Source organism: Gigantopelta aegis, chromosome 15 (assembly GCF_016097555.1).
Source record: "Gigantopelta aegis isolate Gae_Host chromosome 15, Gae_host_genome, whole genome shotgun sequence".
Taxonomy (NCBI): domain Eukaryota; kingdom Metazoa; phylum Mollusca; class Gastropoda; order Neomphalida; family Peltospiridae; genus Gigantopelta; species Gigantopelta aegis.
Genome location: NC_054713.1, coordinates 18,939,517 through 18,958,453, shown reverse-complemented (window position 1 = coordinate 18,958,453; position 18,937 = coordinate 18,939,517).

Genomic DNA, 18,937 nt, shown 5'->3' with positions numbered 1-18,937 from the left:
ACGTGCCGTGTAAATTGGACACTGGGGTTTTGGAAGATATAATAACAGATGGACAAGCTTGTCTTTTTTTTTCTTCTTTTTTTTTTGGGGGGGGGGGGGGGGGGGGGGGGGGGGGGGGTTCTATGTAAAGCTTCACACGAATTTCTGTACATTTGAAGCTACCATGGGAAAGTTTTCGCGGTAAAACGACATACACGCCAATGAGCTCTGTGGATCTTGTTTTTAAACTATAGACTATTTACTATTAACTAGCAGTTTTTATTAACCTTTGATTGTATCAATAGGCTATTGTTCTTGGTTTTACTTTCTAAGATAGATCCCTGTTGGCTATTTCTCATTCTAGCCAGTGCACCACAACTGGTATATATCAAAGGCCGTGGTATGTGCTACCCTAAAAGATTCCGTGCTACTAACGGAAAACTGTAGCGGCTTTCCTGTCTAAGACTATGTCAGAATTACGAAATGTTTGACATCCAATAGCCGATGATTAATAAATCAATGTTCTCTAGTGGTGTCGTTAAACAAAACTAAATTTTAACTTTTCTAGACTGTCTGTCCAGGACAGTGGGTTTGTGGATAGATGTTTGAGAAAGAAATATCGGTGAATGTAGTAAAGTTAAAGTCTGTTTTCTTTAACGACACAACTAGAACACATTGGTTAATTAATTGGATGTCAAACATTTGGTAATTCTGACTCGTATTCATCAGAAGAAACCCGCTACATTTTTCTTAATGCAGTAAGGAATCTTTTATATGCACGATCCCACTGGCAGGATAGCACATACCACGGCCGTTGATATACCAGCCGTGCTCTGTATAGGATCCGGCTATGCCGATATGCGAACCCAGTGCCTACCGGCCTGAAGGCAGATGGCGTAACCACTATGCCATCGATACGGTTATTATGCATCAGATGACGAGATTTAGTAACTTAATATAAAATAATGACCCCAGGATATTCAATCTTGGGGAGCAAACAAACCCACTACACTACTTGCCAGCCTTAAAAGAGCTATCTCAAAGTTGCATAATGCAGATTTTCCGCCAAAATTATTTGTTAACTTTTGCTTTGAACTATAAACATTATCCATGTTCCTTCAACTATATGTCCATAACAATTATAACAAAATGTTTTATTTACTTTAAATACTTAATTCCCGATATATTTGTGCAAATAGTATGTGCGATTAATTTGTAGTTACTTATAAAAAGTAAATGTAATAATGGTGAACTGTGGCAATGTAGCTTAGAGTTGGCACCTTTAAGCTCCCTGGCTTAAACACTACATTATCAGGAGCGGTTATAATTTATCCGATCTATAGTCCGTCACATCATCCTATAAAATGTGTAGTTGTTTTTTTGTAAATAATTTCGGTTTGGTTTGACGTAAAAAGAAAAGTAAAAGTGTTTTGGAAATAACAAAATACGACCATGTTTTGTGTGCAATTAAACAAATATTTGGTTCAGAAATAAATAAAACTGTAATACAAACCATAGTATGAAAACGACGCTGCCGCCATTTTGGTTTTATGGACTGGTATAGTCGTGCTGTAATGAGATAAGACAGAGTTATCTCGTATCAAAACTACACTAGTCCATAAACTAAAATAGCGGCCATAACGCTGAAAGCGTCACTTTCCTAATATGGTATGTATTTCAGTTTGATTTATTTCTGAAGCGAATATTTGTTAAATCGCACACAAAAATGATAGTTTAAAAAAAAAAAATTATTTCCAAAACACTTTTACTTTTTTTTTTTACGTCAAACCAAATCAAAATTATTTACAAAATAAATTTTTACAGGAGGATGGGACGGACTGTTGTAACACAATAAAAGATAATGAGCAAGCGTTATCTGCCTTGGAGAGCGTATCATTGTAAAGTTATTAGCACCATTAACTTCCTCGTGGTCAGTTCTAAAACGCTCCAGAGGGCGACGCTTGCTGTTAATAGACTCTTCCCCGCTTTTGTTCCCAATCCCTCTACCTGACCACCAACAATAACTAGCCAGAGTCTGAATCGAGTAATAATCGAGTGTCCACCGGCTGGAACAAGATGTCCGCCACTCGAATAACAAGACGACTGTCTAAACAACGACTCAGGTGTGCTTTGTTGTCTGCTGTTGGTCAACCGACTCCTGCTGGTTACAGGTGAACCAAGTTCAAAGCGCAGCGCCTGGAGTGGGTAGGCTCGAAATCCCACCCGGATCAACAATTGTCCGTAAGTGTGGGAAAAGCCAACGCGAATAATAAGGAGACTTCTGTAAAAAGTACTCCTGAAATAATGGCAACGGGACGCAACAACGGGGGGCAACTCTAGGCTGATGGTGTTCGTAATGGGATACAAAAATCTCAATTCCGTTTGATTGCTCGCAATTATTGGCCGGGATATAAACCATTTTGACACTCAAGCATCATCAATCTTAATAAATTTTCGTCCTGTGAGTACACACACTGTAAGATGGCTTATAATTAGTGTCAAGTACCGACTGAACCTTTAACAATATTGTCAATTTCGCCCTCGTTAATCATCGCGCCCCGAGTGGCCTCCCCTAACACCCAAAGCACGTGCTGCGCGCGAATGTCGGTCGGCCGTGTCTTATTGAAATAGACAGAAGTGTGAACGTTTTGTTTACCCCCTATCGTATCTTGTCAGTGTGATATTGAAGTTAGGTTATTAATGTGCTTCAATATTAGGAGATATCTTGTCGCGATAGCTTCTTCTACGTGTAAGGTATTCAGATCCCCCCCCCCCCCCCCTCCACTCACACACTCAGTTTGCCTAGTGTTAAAAATATGTATACATCACCCACCTACAACCTTCATTTCTTGTCTATCTATCTACAGGTTTTTATTGACATCCAATAGCCAATGATTAATTAATCAGTATGCTCTAGTGGTGTCGTTAAACAAAACAAACTTGTTTTTTAAAATTATTTTGTTTGCCATGTGAAATTTGTAATTGTAAAATGTAGGGAGATACTTTAATTTAGGCATCGCCTGTTGGTCAATCCACAACGTTAATACAATATTGTTAAACATATTTTTAAAAAGGCATACATATGTATATATAATACGAATATATATACATGCATAGAACGTCGTTATGTATACAATAACATACATACATACACACACACATACACACACGCACGCACCCACCCACACACACACACACTCACACACACACACACACGTACATATATACATGTTTTGACAGCTCAGAACATATCGTGGCAAGTCTACAAGTTGCGGGCGATTCGGTGCCATAGGTTCGAGTCCCAGCAACTGCTAGGGACATTTGTGAGGCCAGAAAGGATTTAATTATACCTGTGCCGTGCGTTAATATTCTATGTATAACAGTCGACCTCGACATACATATGCCATGTATATAGGTATTCATATATCAATGCCAAATACCACACCTGAAGGCACATGGCGTAACCACACATGCACATCGATATGGTACATATTATGCATCAGATGAACGAGATTTAGTAAATTAATATAAAATAATGACCCCAGATATTCAATCTTGGGGAGCAAACAAACCCACTACACTACTTGCCAGCCTTAAAAGAGCTATCTCAAAGTTGCATAATGCAGATTTCCGCCAAAATTATTTGTTAACTTTTGCTTTGAACTATAAACATTATCCATGTTCCTTCAACTATATGTCCATAACAATTATAACAAAATGTTTTATTTACTTTAAATACTTAATTCCCGATATATTTGTGCAAATAGTATGTGCGATTAATTTGTAGTTACTTATAAAAAGTAAATGTAATAATGGTGAACTGTGGCAATGTAGCTTAGAGTTGGCACCTTTAAGCTCCCTGGCTTAAACGCTACATTATCAGGAGCGGTTATAATTTATCCGATCTATAGTCCGTCACATCATCCTATAAAATGTGTAGTTGTTTTTTTGTAAATAATTTCGGTTTGGTTTGACGTAAAAAGAAAAGTAAAAGTGTTTTGGAAATAACAAAATACGACCATGTTTTGCGTGCAATTAAACAAATATTTGGTTCAGAAATAAATAAAACTGTAATACAAACCATAGTATGAAAACGACGCTGCCGCCATTTTGGTTTTATGGACTGGTATAGTCGTGCTGTAATGAGATAAGACAGAGTTATCTCGTATCAAAACTACACTAGTCCATAAACTAAAATAGCGGCCATAACGCTGAAAGCGTCACTTTCCTAATATGGTATGTATTTCAGTTTGATTTATTTCTGAAGCGAATATTTGTTAAATCGCACACAAAAATGATAGTTTAAAAAAAAAAAAATATTTCCAAAACACTTTTACTTTTTTTTTTTACGTCAAACCAAACCAAAATTATTTACAAAATAAATTTTTACAGGAGGATGGGACGGACTGTTGTAACACAATAAAAGATAATGAGCAAGCGTTATCTGCCTTGGAGAGCGTATCATTGTAAAGTTATTAGCACCATTAACTTCCTCGTGGTCAGTTCTAAAACGCTCCAGAGGGCGACGCTTGCTGTTAATAGACTCTTCCCCGCTTTTGTTCCTAATCCCCTCTACCTGACCACCAACAATAACTAGCCAGAGTCTGAATCGAGTAATAATCGAGTGTCCACCGGCTGGAACAAGATGTCCGCCACTCGGATAACAAGACGACTGTCTAAACAACGACTCAGGTGTGCTTTGTTGTCTGCTGTTGGTCAACCGACTCCTGCTGGTTACAGGTGAACCAAGTTCAAAGCGCAGCGCCTGGAGTGGGTAGGCTCGAAATCCCACCCGGATCAACAATTGTCCGTAAGTGTGGGAAAAGCCAACGCGAATAATAAGGAGACTTCTGTAAAAAGTACTCCTGAAATAATGGCAACGGGACGCAACAACGGGGGGCAACTCTAGGCTGATGGTGTTCGTAATGGGATACAAAAATCTCAATTCCGTTTGATTGCTCGCAATTATTGGCCGGGATATAAACCATTTTGACACTCAAGCATCATCAATCTTAATAAATTTTCGTCCTGTGAGTACACACACTGTAAGATGGCTTATAATTAGTGTCAAGTACCGACTGAACCTTTAACAATATTGTCAATTTCGCCCTCGTTAATCATCGCGCCCCGAGTGGCCTCCCCTAACACCCAAAGCACGTGCTGCGCGCGAATGTCGGTCGGCCGTGTCTTATTGAAATAGACAGAAGTGTGAACGTTTTGTTTACCCCCTATCGTATCTTGTCAGTGTGATATTGAAGTTAGGTTATTAATGTGCTTCAATATTAGGAGATATCTTGTCGCGATAGCTTCTTCTACGTGTAAGGTATTCAGATCCCCCCCCCCCCCCCCCTCCACTCACACACTCAGTTTTGCCTAGTGTTAAACATATGTATACATCACCCACCTACAACCTTCATTTCTTGTTTATCTATCTACAGGTTTTTATTGACATCCAATAGCCAATGATTAATTAATCAGTATGCTCTAGTGGTGTCGTTAAACAAAACAAACTTGTTTTTTAAAATTATTTTGTTTGCCATGTGAAATTTGTAATTGTAAAATGTAGGGAGATACTTTAATTTAGGCATCGCCTGTTGGTCAATCCACAACGTTAATACAATATTGTTAAACATATTTTTAAAAAGGCATACATATGTATATATAATACGAATATATATACATGCATAGAACGTCGTTATGTATACAATAACATACATACATACACACACACATACACACACGCACGCACCCACCCACACACACACACTCACACACACACACACACGTACATATATACATGTTTTGACAGCTCAGAACATATCGTGGCAAGTCTACAAGTTGCGGGCGATTCGGTGCCATAGGTTCGAGTCCCAGCAACTGCTAGGGACCATTTGTGAGGCCAGAAAGGATTTAATTATCCCCTGTGCCAGTGCGTTAATATTCTATGTATATAACAGTCGACCTCGACATACATACAATATACATGTATATAGGTATTCATATATCAATACATACAAATACACACACACACACACACACACACACACACACACACACACACACACACACACATATGCATACATACATATACTAAAACGCAAAAGAAACGCAGGTTCTCATTAAATTGGATATAAAATATTAAAAAAACAAAACGAAATGAAGATTTCAACATTTATTTTGGAGCTACACCAATTCGGCACACATTGGTGTTGGAAATTTTTGATTGAATTCCTTTTTGGCTATTGTTTCATGTCATAAAGTAGGGTGGGGGTCCATGTTAAAAATGTGAAAGAGACGACCTGTAGCATTGTCAAAGTCAGTATCGCGTGTGACCACCCTGGGCATTCAAACAGGCAGTGCAACGTCTCCTCATTGAGTTGACAAGCCGTTGAAAGAATGCCTGAGGGAGAGTGAGTTCCATTCATGGACCAATGCTCCTCCAGCGCCTGCATATTCTGAGGTTGTCCGCGAGCCTGAAGGCGACGTCCGATTTCATCCCAGACGTGTTCGATAGGCGCCATGTCCGGTGATAAGGCTGGCCACGGCAACGTTGGGATGTTGTGCTGAGCCAGCAACGCCTGTGTTGCCCTGGCAGTGTGCGGCCTGGCATTGTCTTGCTGCAGCAAGCGCACACGTGGGTGAGCGGCAAAGAAGGGAACGACGTGATTGTTGATGACGTCATTTTGGTACACGGCGGCATTAACGCGTTGTCTGAACACATGAAGTTGTGTTCTGTGGTTGAATGAGAACCCACCCCACACCATCACACTACCCCCGCCCCATCGGTCGGGCCTGCAGAACGCAGCAGTCGGAGTAATCATGTCGACGTCGCCATACTCGGATTCAATCAGCGTTGGAAAGATTGTAACGGCTCTCATCAGTAAACAGAACTTGTTGCCACTGGCCACGTCGCCATCTTTGATGTTGTTGCGCCCACTGTTGACGTTGTTGGCGGTGCCGAGGGGTCAATATTGGTCCCACATAAGGACGGCGGTTACGGAGTCCTGCTGCCCTCAGACGGCGTCGGACGGTATCGGCGGACACTGGACCACGTGGACCACGCACCTGGTGAGCGGTGTTAGCTGCTGGCAGCATCCGATTCCTAAGGTGGGTCACCCGGATGTACCGGTCTAGGGCTGCGGTTGTCACCCTCGGCGGCCGGGTGCGTGGTCGATCGTTCACAGATCCAGTGATTTGGTGACGTTGAGAAGGCGTGCGATTGTCGAAACATGACATCCCAATTGTCTGGCTACAGCAGTACGGGTCTGTCCGGCTTGCAACATCCCGATGGCCATCCCTCGCTGGAGTTGCGTCAGTCGCGGCATTTTTAACATGTGATTCTGTTGTCTGTCACTACTCAAATTGAATTTATGCGATTAAATCCAGGTGTGTAGGCTTTATAAGCATTTCAATGAGTGTGTTTGCACTGGATTCATGATACGGATGATCCAGCACGTGCAAACAACGTGTTTTGAGAATTCGTGACGTCACACAGGTAATGAAATTGACACGCAGGTGGGACTGCGGTGTGGGTGTGTGCCATGTCCTTTAACACAGTTGAGGTTCAATTCCACCAAAGATACTGCTTTACAAAGTGCAAATCTTTCGCATTTTCAGGACCTGCGTTTCTTTTGCGTTTTAGTATATATACATATATTTACATACATACACAAATACATACAATATATAGATGTTCATACATCTATACACACATCGTCGGTTAACTGAACATTCTGTTTTGAGAATGTTTCGATGGCCGAGCGGTTATCGTGGTGCCCTTGAAACTACGGGTGATTTGGTGACATAGGTTCGAGTCCCAGCAACGGAATGAGTGGAAAGTTGTGAGGCCAAAAAGGATTTTATCACCTGTGCCTGTCAGTCCCGATATATATACATATATATATATATATATATATATATATATATATATATATATATATATATATATATATATATGTCTATGTCTTTGTCTATATATCGAGATAGAGATATAGATATAGATATATAGAGATGGATGGATGGATGGATGGATATAGATAGATAGATAGATAGATAGATAGATATAGATAGACATTCTCACATCTATAAATGCTTGCCAGTGCCTGGTTTGCCCAAACATCCATGTACCTTAAGGGCCGACCACATGGTTTGTAGAATTGGCTTTCTAATATATCTTGGTGTATCTCTGGGAACTGTGGGCAATTCGGTGCCTAATCACATTGACAGTCTCTCATAGTTCCTGTAAGGAATGGCGTATGTACTTTTATACTGTATTTTAGATTGCATTTTATTATTGTGTACACAAGGTGAGACTTTAATAAAAAATATCTGTCTGTCGGTCGGTCTGTCTGTCTGTCTTGATTAATTATTAATCATCAGCTATTGGATTTCAAACATTTGGTAATTCCGACTCGTAGTCAACAGAGGAAACCCGCGACGTTGTTCCTAATGCACAGACAGGAAAGCACATACCACGGCCTTTGATCAGTTGTGGTGCACTGGTTGGGACGAGGAAAAACCCAATCAGTTGAACGGATCCACCGAGATGGTTCGATCCTGCGACACAAGCACCTCAAGCGAGCACTCAATCGACTATCTAAATCCCACCCACATGGTTTTTGTAGGATTCGTTTTCTAAGAAAGTCTCGGTGTAGTCGTCTGGGAACTGTGGGTAATTCGGTGCCTACGGTTCGAGTCCCAGCAACGACATGAGATAGTTTGTGGGGACAGAAAGTTAATATCTATTAGAGCTGGGCGGTATTGAAATTTGAGGTTCGGTATCGATATCGGTATTTTTGGGGTGATTTAGCCCGGTATCGGTACGGTATTCGGTATTGACACAATACCGATATCGAGCGCTATTTTCGGTATAGAAAGAAAGAAATGTTTTATTTAACGACGCACTCAACACATTTTATTTACGGTTATATGGCGTCAGACATATGGTTAAGGACCACACAGATTTTGAAAGGAAACCCGCTGTTGCCACATAGGCTACTCTTTTACGACAGGCAGCAAGGGATCTTTGATTTGCGCTTCCCACAGGCAGGATAGCACAAACCATGGCCTTTGTTGAACCAGTTATGGATCACTGGTCGGTGCAAGTGGTTTACACCTACCCACTGAGCCTTGCGGAGCACTCACTCAGGGTTTGGAGTCAGTATCTGGATTAAAAACCCCAGGCCTCGACTGGGATTCGAACCCAGTACCTACCAGCCTGTAGACCGATGGCTAACCACGACGCCACCGAGGCCGGTATATTTTCGGTATATACTAGGCTTTAACTGCAAGCCTGTGTTAAGGCTCATCCGCTAATTTCATCAGAATATAATTAAATTCCATACACAAGGCTCTCGTCTGATTTATACCCACCCATGTTGCGTTCGTCAGATATATTATTAGCTCGGTTCGGTAAATAGGTAAATAATACCGATACCGAACGGTAGGCCTATATACGGTATACCGCCAAGGTGTAATATCTATGTATGTAATTAGTGAAACCCGACGCGAGTACTAGAACTTCTGTCGTACAGAAAAGACAGCTACAGACTCCAGAATCCTTCAAAGTGTCACAAAACAATCTGCGAAACAACCTACTACGACTATGAAGATGTGCGCATCAGTCACACCGGAAGTGACGTCTGTGTGTGTGTGTGTGTGTGTGTGTGTGTAACTGAACAGCTAAACCGGAGCCGACGTCATAGAAAACTCGTCCCACTGTCCAGGAGAGCTTCAGGGGACGAAGACACAGGCCAATGTTCTTTATATTTTAATCAATATACGCAAGTTCCATGGACGGCTTCTTTGACTGGTCCTGGTGATTGTGTAATCGCGGTGGTGGTGGTGTTTGTATGTGTGTGTTTGTGTGTTTTTGCTTTAGTAAACGATGTTATATAATATGGAAGTGAGAATAACAAAACAATCTGAGAGTATTGCTCAAGCACAAGCACGGCGGAGCATACGGTGGGGTGGGGTGGGGTGGGGTGAGGGGCTCTTGTCCCGCCCAATAATTCTGAATAAAAATATTATTAGTAGTAAATCTTGAGGCAGAGATGAATTTTACTTGTAGAATGCAGGAAATTGCATTTTAGGACATCTAGTTTGCCTGAAGCAATATATATCCCCTAGCGGGCCAAACAAATGTTTGTGTCTCCTAAGTCCCAATAGCCGATATGTATTTTTGTGCTGGGGTGTCGTTAAACATTCATTCATTCATTCCTAAGTCCAAGGCCCACAATTGGGTATATCGCCATATAATTTACACCTGGTCTGAAACAGCACATTGTAAAAGCTATACACAAAATGTCGGCTCAGTATCTTGAGGCATTCTTATTTTGTTTTTCGGAAAAGTTCAAAGGCCATAACCCTATCAAAAATGGGTAAATCGTCATGAAATTCAAACGAGATCTGTTACAATACTTAGTAAAGCAACACCGGCCTCGGTGGTGTCGTGGTTAAGCTATCGGACACAAAGCTGGTAGGTACAGGGTTCGCAGCCCGGTACCGGCTCCCACCCAGAGCAAGTTTTAGTGACTCAATGGGTAGGGTGTAAAGACAACTACGCCCACTTCTCTCTCACTAACCACTAACAACTAACTCATTATAATAGTAAATATATACACGATCTTGTTCCCTAAATATCCCTAGAGCCAAGCCACTCGGGAAGTAAACTACCCGATACAGGAGGGATCTATATGTATAGTTTGGGATATTTGGAGAAATACTGTTACACCCGTAGCGGGTTTCTAATTCTGTTGCCGGGTGGGGGTGGGGGGGGGGGGGGGGTGTACCGAGTGGTGGAGCAGTTGTCGGTAACGGCGTTAGAAGCTCCGTGACAATTACTTAAAATAATTAACGATAAATTCAGAAAACAGTAGATATATCTGTATCAATATATACTACACCACTTGAGGCATTGTATTATTGTATATATGCATTTATTATAAATAGTATATAGTCTCCTGTAAGTAAACCATGTCCTATCTTATCATGTAAACATTGTTGTTCTCATTCAATCAATCAATCAATCATTTCCTCATATGCTGTTGCGTAACGACCTGGCCGTAATACTGTTCTGTTATGTTCTGTTCTGTCGGGTGTAATAAAGTTCTGTTCTGTTCAGGTCCCCGTTCCACGAAGCGATCTTAACCCTAAGATCACCGTAAATTTACCGTAAGCGCATAAGGTAATAATGCCGGTGTCATATAACCGTAAATAAAATGTGTTGAGTGCGTCGTTAAATAACACATTTTATTTACGGATATATGGCGTCGGACATATGATTAAAGACCACACAGATATATAGAGAGAAACCCGCTCCTCGCCACTTCATGGGCTACTCTTTTCGATTAGCAGCAAGGGATATTTTATATGCACCATCCCACAGACATAATAGTACATACCACGGCCTTTGTTACACCAGTTGTGGAGCACTGGGTGGAACGAGAAATAGCCCGATGGTGCCTCCGACGGGGATCGATCCTAAACTGACCGCGCATCAAGCGAGCGCTTTACCACTTGGCTACGTCCCGGCCCTTGAAAGGATATAGACACGTAAACAAAATTCTATAGATATCCAACAAATATTTATTGGAGATGTTTTAGTAAATAACTGCTTATCACAAAGTGAAAAGCAATTGTTGTTGATGTCCGAAAAGCCATAGGTTCTGTTTCGTACACACAAATATTTGGCTTGAGATGGACGTATCTGAAGCTTGAAAGGATATAGGCACGTAAATACAGTTTAAGTCGAGGACACCTACCCACCCGTAAAAACAAACAAACAAACAAACAAAATAAACAAACAACCCCCCCCCCAAAAAAAAAAAAAACCCAACAAAACACACCCCCCCCCCCCCCCCCCCAAAAAAAAAAAACCACAAGAAAAAAAAGAAAAGAAAAAAGGTCATTTTTTTTAGGACATCGGTGTTAGTATAAACACTTACAATGTGTTTCTGATTCACAGATAAATCCAGTTCAGTCGATGTTTAACATTACATCGACCAGAAACACATTAAATGTACAGATATTGGTATTCTAATCTGAATGACAAAACCGTAATACATGATCAGGGTTGTATCTCTGTACAATACAGAGTCGAATGGGCATTTGGCAAAATAGTGGTTGATTCCATGAATCTGTATCTGGACAGCCACTCCCGAGGAGATCATTTACTGGAGAGTTCATCTCTCGGCTCAGAAATAAATAGCTTGTAGTAAATTCCATAGTATGAAGCAAAAAAAAAACCCCCCCCCCAACCCCCAACCCCCCCCCCCCCCCCCCCCCCCCCCCCAAATATAGGAGGACAGCCACTCCCGAGGAGATCATTTACTGGAGAGTTCATCTCTCGGCTCAGAAATAAATAGCTTGTAGTAAATTCCATAGTATGAAGCAAAAAAACAACCCAACCCCAACCTCCCCCCCCCCAAAAAAAAACCCCAACAAACAACAACACACACAAAAACCCCACCAAACGAACGAACGAACGAACAAACAAACAAAACAAAAACAAAAACAAACAAACAAAAATAAAAACAACAACAACAACAAGTCCATGTGTGGCGCACTATAGTTTACTAAAGCAAGAAAATGAATTTGTATATTATTTCAGTTGTTAAAATGTTCCCTAGATAAGACACATGTACATTGGAAGGGCAATCCATATAGGCCAACATCTTTCGGGTTGAGACAATTATTATGTCTTTGAGAACACTCGTTGAAGGTATTGACAACATCCTGAAGAAAGGAGACAGAGAAAGATAGCCTCGCCACCCTTCCTTAAAGTGTGTATTCCAAAACCCCGATCTTATGGAAAACATCTTGTTCGATGGATTTCTTGCCCAACGTGACGTTTTCAGGAAGACCGACTTCCGGTCACGAAGCAACTAACACTCCCTGTGGTATCAGTGGACGCCTGAAACTGTTATAAAGAACTATGTTTTGCGTTTGTCTTCAAACACTGAACACAGACTATAGACTATGGACGATTGTTTTATTGCGCTGCCATTTTTCTGCGTGAATTAGTCAGCAACAGTGGTTTACATCATTTCTCAGGTAAGGTTTTTGAGTTGTCGTTTATAGTTATAGTTTCTCAGGTATTATAAGTCGCAGATCCTAGTTTCAAACAGTAAAAATGGACACTAAGTTTGGTTTAATCTACGAATGTGTAACACATTTGGATAAAGTTTGAACAGAGTGAAACAAAAACCTGTGATGTTGAAACGAGGAAATACCCTTTAAAATAGAATAGAGAGATCGACTCCATAACTATTTCTTCTTAAAGATACACACTAGACTGTATCCCTCCACTACAGATTGCCCCCCCCCCCAATACCGTTCCTACTGGCCTGGTTCTAATGTATTATAGTAGCTCAAATTCCATACGTATCATTTAATTTTTCTTCCAAATACTGAATTTTTAAAAACAATAATTGGCTAAAAAGGAATCCCCATAAAAATCCAGAATGTAGTGCGAGCGCGATATATTTTAACATGCACATATACCACCAAGTTTTCGCGCACGCCTGTCACGGGCCTCTGACATCGCCAGTGACTAAGTCCGGGCCAAGAGGGGGGTATAAGTTTGAGGTGGGCGGAATTTGCAATAGAAATTTAGAAATTAGGTCTGAGAATTGTCGGGCTGTGTGGTCGGGGATGTCGCCTTCCGTTTCGCCGCCGCAACACTAAAGGTTTCCATGTCGATGCAAAGGGAGCGGTTGGTAAAGTTAACCGCTGCACCGGAGTCGGCTTAGGTGTAGAAATGGTACGTCGCGGCGGCCATTGATACATCGCTGTAGTATATAACATTTAGTGAAATATCTGAAAATATCAGTGAAATAAAAGTGTTATCAGTCACTCAGTGGCGATAACACATTTTAGAGTGAAAAGTTAACTATTTTATTCTAAAATGTGTTATTATCACTGTAGAAAGTTTTATCTTCACTGTAAAAAATCCAGAACTATTTTGCTACTGGCATTTTAAAAATGAAGGTAAATTGCCAAAATTTATATAATAAATAGAAAATTTTATGTTTGTTTGTCAAGCGCGACTCTTGAGATATGATTGCAAACTTCACTCGATGAGATATAAATTATATTTGACAAAAAAATACCTATGTGGTCCTTAACCATATGTCCGACGCCGTATAACCGTAAATAAAATGTGTTGAGTGCGTCGTTAAATAAAACATTTCCTTCCTTCCTTCTTTTTTTCCGCGGTGACCGGCCCACTTGAGCATATTAATTTATTAATAATCGGCTATTGTATGTCAAACATATGGTAAATTTGACATAAAGTCTTAGAAAGGAAATCCGATACAGTTTTCCATTAGTAGCAGATATTTTGTATCCACCATCCCAGAGTAAGGATAGAACTTACAATGGCCTTTGATATACCAGTCGTGGTGCAGTGGCTAGAACAAGAAATAGCCCAATGGGCCTACCGACGAAGCAAGCCTGAAAGAATGTAATGAATAAAAGGAGAGAAAGAAAAAAAAAAGAAGAAAGAAAGAAGAAAAAGAAGAAAAAAGAACAAAAAGAAGAAAGAAGATTGTACAAGAAAAAGAAGAAGACAGAAGAGGGAAAAAAGAAGAAGAAACAAAGAAGAAAAAGACAACGACGAAAAAGAAGAATAAATATTTATTTTTCATGAATGTGTTAAAATAAAACATACATATATATATGACCAGTCAGACCTCGTTACAACGACCGTCGTTACTACGACATTTACACCATCCGACAACAAATCGTCGAGAACGAACATACATAAATGCTATTCTGTTCATTACACCGGAATTCACATATCCGGCACCGACATGGCAAATTAGGAACACGCGTGCATCCGACATCTGAAAACACCTCTTTACAACAACATTACATCATCACAGACACCGTTGCACGTTGGCAGTACACACAGCCGTTTGGCATCCTTGATTTCGTCGCAAGCCGACAGTGTAACATGATGTCCGAATTACAGATGTCGGCTAGACTTGTATTGCTTTTGAAAATAAGCCTTTAGTCATTGAATTGAATAAGTAACTTAAAACAATCAAGTCTTCGAATTTGATATTTTGTAAACAAAGTAGGTACAAGTCGTAAGTGTCTTTAACCAAATAATGATTAGATCGACAGTGAATGCGCCTCGATTAATATATATTTAATAATGTGTATTTATTATTTTTAATAATAATTGTAATGCATTAATTATTTAAATGCTATTCAATCTTCAGTTACTATTAAACAGCATTTTCTAGCGTAATTTTGGCAAAGGAGATAACTCATGACAAATTAATTCGCTATAACGACAATTTCGATATAACGACAAAGTGACCCTGGGACGAACGTTGTAATGAGGTCTGACTGTATGTATATATATATATATATACTTTTTCTAACAATGACTTTCTCGTTACAGTTGATTTTATCGACAGTTAACAAGCAGACGACACTATCGATCTCCAGATGGACCAGAGACGAGGCCTTTCTGTTACTTCTGCAGCGTTTCCTAGATCAGACGCAAACAGACGACTGTCGTGCACCTTCGTTGACGATGCATGTGTGTATAACAGTAAACAGCATGGGCATGGACGACGTCTGTCAACTCCAATCACCGGAGACCACTCCTCGTCTGGGTGCGGCGGCGAGAACCTCCACCCCGCGTCTGCTCTGACAGCAACAGACCGTCAGATGGGAATCAGTGCCAGTTATAAGATGTCCCATTCATGTCAGTGCGTCAGGACGTGGTGTTCGTCGGGCTCAGTCTGGGGCAGTCGGAGATCCTGTTCTGTCGTTGACGCTGGTCGGGACCCTGAAACAGACTGCTACAGGGAAAGACGACGTCTTGCTACCGTGACTCCGACGGCGGTGTGCATTGAGCATCAAGGCTACATCGCAGCAACAGCAGCAGGAGCGAGACACTTCATGCGTTCTTCCAGTCTCAAGGTTTCATCCGCTGCTGGATTGTTTGTGAAAATTCAAGGACGCGCATCAAGCGTTGAACATTGCCACGTGAGGGACAATAAAGTGCCTTGTGGCTGTTCGTCCAACGCAAACCTGGCGTCAAACGCACGGGCGTCTCCACAATTGCCCTGCGTTCATCAGTTCGGCAACATTCGCATATACGAATGGCCACACTCTCCAGAGCATGCAGCATATCCTGAGGGAATAACAAAACAACATCACGCCTCCCAAGAGGCGGTTGCCCAGGGAACTCGACATGTTCTTTTGCCGGAAGGACCGCAATCCCCAGTGGAGATTAAATATGGAGCTGCAATGCTCAAGTCCTCGAGTTGCTCAAACACAATGGGTTCGTGGTTTACCTTTAACACAGAGCGAGTAGGGAACACATCAGGCTGCGACGCAGAGCAAAGTTCGTCTTCTTGTTCTGCTGGAAACTCTAATGACGAGAGTTACAAGGTACTACAAGCTGAGACCGCAAGGATACATTGCTGTGATGGCCGAACCACTATTGGAACCGAGGGTCGGGTTATAGTTCCGGCAAGTTACAGCCCACGTGGTGAACCGTCACCCTCCATCACAAATCCTGGCTGGGTTCTGGTGTCGCCATGTACTCAGAAGGAAAGAGGTTCTAGACATATTCTCCAGCTTACATCTCCATCAGCTAATCAAGTATTCATCTACCCTGAACAACCGCATCAATCAGTTCACCAGGAACATGTCGGCATTAACGAATCACACTCATCCGTACAACAGCAGTTCGATAGAAATCAACAAAATGCGTGGAAGCAACCTCTGAGTTCAGTGACGGAATTGTCTGATGATGGAAACGATGCAGATACCCCTCCTACAAGACGCAAATCTGCGAAGTTAGATATGGTGAAGGTAGATATGGCGAAGGTTCGAGAGTCAGCGACGAGTGGCGAGTCTCAGATTTGCTGTCCTTGTAAAGATCCAGCACAGGCGGAGTCCCTGCAACAGGTGGAACGAAACGTCTACATATTCCTAAACCCTCTGAGGTTGAAGATCAAACGCAAGGTGGACATCGACACTGTCCTCATCTCCTTCTGCGTAAGCCCAGCCTGCATAACGTTCTCCGTGCTACAGATGAACTACAGTTCTGAACGGATCGGCGGAGGAGTGATATTCGCCAAAGTCCTCATCCTCGACAGCAGGTTAGCCCACTGCAAGGAGGCCTGCTACCGACAGAACTGCTTCGTCGTTAACCTGGGCCAGGAGGTTCACTTCTGCTTCCCAGACCCCATGTGTCTGGAGTACATGTCCCTGAACATCGAGATGCTTCAACAGCAGAAGAGGAAGAACAAGTGTTTTGGATGCGTCGATATAAAACTGTCCGAGCAGAACCAGCTGACTGATATCATACTGTGGAAGACCCTCAACAAAAAGGAGAAGCTCCGACTGTGGCGTCAGGTCTGCTGCTGTTTCGCCAGAAGTAGCAGACAAGAGGAGTATCTTAAACGATTATCAACGGAACACCTGTGATGCTTCTGTGACTCTAGGGCGGGCGAGGTTATGGGGAGAGAGTGGGTGGGGTGGGGTTGTGAGGTGGGAATGGGGGTGGGGTGTCGGGGTGATTGTTCGGTGTGGATTGGACGACAAGAAGAAAAAGAGCATCTAAAAGATATACTGATGAAAAAAAATGAAAAACAAAAAACAAACAAAACAAACAGGGTTGGCAAAAATAGTAACAGCAGATAATGCCTGCAACCAACACCCTCATCTGTGTTGACCGCGTTAATGGCATTCAATTCGACGTTACTGACATTCATGTGAAATACAACCATTATTATTACGCTAGTAGTGAATTTGTCTAAATTTAATATAACAAAACTACAGTGTAATGTTAATTCTGTCTACTTAGTACCTATAGAAAATGATATAATGCGCATGTATATTGTATTATTGTTGTGTACCAAAAAAGGAGAGGTAATATAAAACAAAATGTGTAAAAACATTGTCTAAAGTTCCGTGTGTTCCCACATGTTTTTCCATCAATATATAAATAAAAGAGATGGGATAACGGTCAGTGGTAACGTATTTCCCACAGTCTGGCCTGGTATTTATAAACCGTCTAGAGTGTAGGCGCAACACTGCGTGGATGTGACGTCATTAGAGATTTGAGTCTTAGCTCTACGAAATCGCAAACTCATTGTAAGGTATGACGTCACTATAGCGTATGCTGTAGTGACGTCATAGCCTATGGTGGTCTTACGATTAACCAGCGCTAATATACTATAGCTTCAAAAATCTCTAACCTGGGCACATATTTTTGAAGCAATCTTAGCCTTCGAAATCGTATTTATTACCTACGAAAGAAAGACGCACTCAACACATTTTATTTACGGTTATATGGCGTCAGACATATGGTTAAGGACCACACAGATTTGGAGAGGAAACCCGCTGTCGCCACATAGGCTACTCTTTTACGACAGTCAGCAAGGGATCTTTTATTCGCGCTTCCCATAGGCAGGATAGCACAAACCATGGCCTTTGTTGAACCAGTTATGGATCACTGGTCGGTGCAAGTGGTTTACACCTACCCATTGAGCCTTGCGGAACACTCACTCAGGGTTTGGAGTCGGTATCTGGATTAAAAACCCCATGCCTCGACTGGGATCCGAACCCAGTACCTACCAGCCTGTAGACCGATGGCTAACCACGACGCCACCGAGGCCGGTTTTATTACCTACGAGGTACAGCATAACGAGGGTCATATTTATCGTACGATTTCCCTCGTATGTCATAACTAAATCGTATGTCCTCTTGACACTGTCGTTTAACGATTGGCTGTTGTAAGAGTACACTTCTTTCTGATTGGCTGACACGAAATTCCGCTGATACTACTTTCTTCATTAATACATTTTTATTTCGAGTGTAAGCTGATCACATGCCGTAATGACAAATACGTGTTTTTAATTAATTTAATAAAACATTAATTGATTATTTATGATAACTTGTATTATATTACGATGTAGTTGTGACA